Below are 4,406 nucleotides of genomic sequence, written 5' to 3' on the forward strand. Positions count from 1 at the left end.
AGGAGCCTGGGGAAGATTTTCCAAAAGTGTCCTTGACACTTAGAAATATTTTGAGAAAATCACGATTTTGTGAAAATTGACACGTTTCCCCTACTTCCACGCCAGGGGGGCGTCAATATGTTGTGAGGTACCCCAGGACAGTCGCCCAAATGTGGGTGAAGTTTGCGAGTCACGGGCGCAAAGTCGAATTTTGGGTGAAAAACCGCATTTTCATACTCTAAAAATTTCAGACAAGTGTCAGACTTCCAGGCAGGGAGAAACCGCCGGAGGCGTACCGAGGAGGCTTCCAGGAGCCTGGGGAAGATTTTCCAAAAGTGTCCTTGACACTTAGAAATATTTTGAGAAAATCACGATTTTGTGAAAATTGACACGTTTCCCCTACTTCCACGCCAGGGGGGGCGTCAATATGATGTGAGGTACCCCAAGGCAGTGACCTAACTGTGGGTGAAGTTTGCGGGTCATGGGCGCAAAGTCGAATTTTGGGTGAAAAACCGCATTTTCATACTCTAAAAATTTCAGACAAGTGTCAGACTTCCAGGCAGGGAGAAACCGCAGGAGGCGTACCGAGGAGGCTTCCAGGAGCCTGGGGAAGATTATCCAAAAGTGTCCTTGACACTTAGAAATATTTTGAAAAAATCACGATTTTGTGAAAATTGACACGTTCCCCTACTTCCACGCCAGGGGGGGCGTCAATATGTTGTGAGGTACCCCAGGACAGTCGCCTAAATGTGGGTGAAGTTTGCGAGTCACGGGCGCAAAGTCGAATTTTGGGTGAAAAACCGCGTTTTCATACTCTAAAAATTTCAGACAAGTGTCAGACTTCCAGGCAGGGGGAAACCGCAGGAGGCGTACCGAGGAGGCTTCCAGGAGCCTGGGGAAGATTATCCAAAAGTGTCCTTGACACTTAGAAATATTTTCAGAAAATCACGATTTTGTGAAAATTGTCACGTTTCCCCTACTTCCACGCCAGGGGGGCGTCAATATGATGTGAGGTACCCCAAGGCAGTGACCTAACTGTGGGTGAAGTTTGCGGGTCATGGGCGCAAAGTCGAATTTTGGGTGAAAAACCGCATTTTCATACTCTAAAATTTCAGACAAGTGTCAGACTTCCAGGCAGGGAGAAACCGCAGGAGGCGTACCGAGGAGGCTTCAGGAGCCTGGGGAAGATTTTCCAAAAGTGTCCTTGACACTTAGAAATATTTTGAGAAAATCACGATTTTGTGAAAATTGACACGTTTCCCCTACTTCCACGCCAGGGGGGCGTCAATATGATGTGAGGTACCCCAAGCAGTGACCTAACTGTGGGTGAAGTTTGCGAGTCATGGGCGCAAAGTCGAATTTTGGGTGAAAAACCGCATTTTCATACTCTAAAAATTTCAGACAAGTGTCAGACTTCCAGGCAGGGAGAAACCGCAGGAGGCGTACCGAGGAGGCTTCCAGGAGCCTGGGGAAGATTTCCAAAAGTGTCCTTGACACTTAGAAATATTTTCAGAAAATCACGATTTTGTGAAAATTGACACGTTTCCCCTACTTCCACGCCAGGGGGGGCGTCAATATGTTGTGAGGCACCCCAGGACAGTCGCCTAAATGTGGGTGAAGTTTGCGAGTCATGGGCGCAAAGTCGAATTTTGGGTGAAAAACCGCATTTTCATACTCTAAAAAATTTCAGACAAGTGTCAGACTTCCAGGCAGGGAGAAACCGCAGGAGGCGTACCGAGGAGGCTTCCAGGAGCCTGGGGAAGATTATCCAAAAGAGTCCTTGACACTTAGAAATATTTTGAGAAAATCACGATTTTGTGAAAAGTGACACGTTTCCCCTACTTCCACGCCAGGGGGGAGTCAATATGATGTGAGGTACCCCAAGGCAGTGACCTAACTGTGGGTGAAGTTTGCGAGTCACGGGCGCAAAGTCGAATTTTGGGTGAAAAACCGCGTTTTCATACTCTAAAAATTTCAGACAAGTGTCAGACTTCCAGGCAGGGAGAAACCGCAGGAGGCGTACCGAGGAGGCTTCCAGGAGCCTGGGGAAGATTTTCCAAAAGTGTCCTTGACACTTAGAAATATTTTCAGAAAATCACGATTTTGTGAAAATTGACACGTTTCCCCTACTTCCACGCCAGGGGGGCGTCAATATGATGTGAGGTACCCCAAGGCAGTGACCTAACTGTGGGTGAAGTTTGCGGGTCATGGGCGCAAAGTCGAATTTTGGGTGAAAAACCGCATTTTCATACTCTAAAAATTTCAGACAAGTGTCAGACTTCCAGGCAGGGAGAAACCGCAGGAGGCGTACCGAGGAGGCTTCCAGGAGCCTGGGGAAGATTTTCCAAAAGTGTCCTTGACACTTAGAAATATTTTGAGAAATTTCCGATTTTGTGAAAAAAATGACCCCTTTCCCCTACTTCCACCCTAAAGGGGCGTCAATATGTTGTAAAGCACCCCGAGACAGAGACCTAAGCGTGGGCAAAGTTTGGGTCTGATGGGTGGAACACTGAAAAAAACGCGATTTTCCACTTAGAACAAACATAGAACTTTCAGACTTCCAGGCGGGGGGAAAGCTCTGAAGCTGTACCGAGGACACTTCCATGGCCCCCGGATCGATTTTCAAGAACGAGTCCTTGGGACTTTGAAATTTTTCGGCGATGCGTTTTTGGCTTCCGGGAGCCGCAGAACGTTGGGAAATTCGTTCCGCTCGCCGGCTCCAGGTGTTTCGGGCTAGTCCAGGCCCCAGCTACGCCGCCTGGCCGCCAAATTTCGCAAAATCGAAAAAAAAAAAAATAGAACCGGAATGAGGAATTTCTGGCCGCCGGATCCGCCGCACAGCTCCAGGAAGTCGGACACTTTTCGGCTTCGCTCCCTTAAAGTGGGGGTCGGTGTTTCGCCATGCAAATACCCACTTTTGCACACCAGCTGCAGGATATAGGAGAGAGGGGTACCTCTCGGGCCCGACTGATTTCCGATGTTTTCGTGGTTCCTCAAGTCGGGTAGGCGGTTTGGCGAGTACCCCCCTGTTTGCATGGAAGTCCGCCCTCGCGTCGACACCAGGCTTCCGCGGCTCCAGGGGGACTCTTGCCGGTCGTCTGCCCCAAGTCAGAGACGCGTTTCCCGGGTCGCCTGAGCCTGAACGGACCCTCCCCAAGCGTGTTCTGGTTCTCCGAGGGTGACGGATGTCAGAAGGGAGGCAGATCTGGAGTCTTCGTCCCGAGGAGGGCTCCAGGAGGGCGGATTGCACCCCCTGACTCGGTCCCCTCAGAGCAGGCTTGGCGTTTCTCTGCGTCGGATGTCTCCCGCTTCCACGCCACCGGGGAGACCTATGAGAGAATCGCACTGTGACCCGGATTCCGTCTCGAGGGCGCCCGTAGCGTGTCGGAGAGGTACCTCCAGGACTATCGGGCATGTTTCTTCCCCGTCTCCCCGAGGGGAAGGATGGCAGCGGGTGGGGTTTCTCACCCATGCCCCCCACCGGCTCTTCCTCCGATCGATTTGGCTCAGCGCTCCCGGGTGGGGAGGTGGTGCCGCTCGCTCGGCCCGGGCTTTGGAGCCCGCGTCGGTCTAAGGCGGGCGGTCTCCTTCCTCTTTTACCCCCCCGGGATTCAGGCACGCATCCTTGGGCGTGCACGCCGGCAGTCGCCTCCCGTTCGCAGGACGGTGGCTGCCGTGCAGAGGGGGAGTTTGACCCGAACTGTGGTACGGCAGGGGTCCGACGACCCGCGCGGGCGAATGGCGGGGCGCCCACCCACCTCGGCGTGGGGGCCCGTCGTCCGAATCGCTCCCCGCGCGGGGTAGCACAACGATCTTCTCCGAGGGCGGCCCTTTGACTTCCAGATGCGCAGCTCGCCCGCGGAGGCCCGTGCCGACCCCCACCCAGCGTCCGATGGGCGGCCTCCGCGGTGGGCATCGGCGAGAGCGGCGGCGGTGGGTGGCGCTTCCACGCCACCGCCGAGCTCCGCGTTCTCCAGTCTTTTCCCGAGCCCCTACGATAGTGGGGGGACGACAGACGCGTGGGGAGGCAGGCGGAGTGGGTTCTCACCGCGTGGTGTGCCCGGCCGAACGCCGTCGCCTTCCCCGCTCGTCCGACGTCCTCCGAGGCGGCTCGGAAGGGAGCGCGAGAGGGAGAGAGCGAGAGAGAGAGAGAGAGAGAGAGAGACCAAGCGGACGCCCCAGAGCGAGAAGGGAGGATGGAAAAGGGAGAGACGAGTGGGGCAAAAAGAGTTTTGGCGAAGGGGAGTACCCGGCGAACTGCCGCCCCGGGCTTCTTCTGTTTTCAACAGCGGAGGCACGGCTTTGGGGGGGAGACGCCGCTCGGTTGGGGCTCCTTTGAGGTTACGGGCAAGAGCCCGGGACGAGGGACTACGCCATAGGGCGACGCCGACACGGCCAGGCCAACTGCGCCCCCCGTGCGACCTCCG

The sequence above is a fragment of the Ranitomeya imitator genome, unplaced genomic scaffold, assembly GCF_032444005.1.
Source record: "Ranitomeya imitator isolate aRanImi1 unplaced genomic scaffold, aRanImi1.pri SCAFFOLD_455, whole genome shotgun sequence".
In the NCBI taxonomy this organism is placed as follows: Eukaryota; Metazoa; Chordata; class Amphibia; order Anura; family Dendrobatidae; genus Ranitomeya; species Ranitomeya imitator.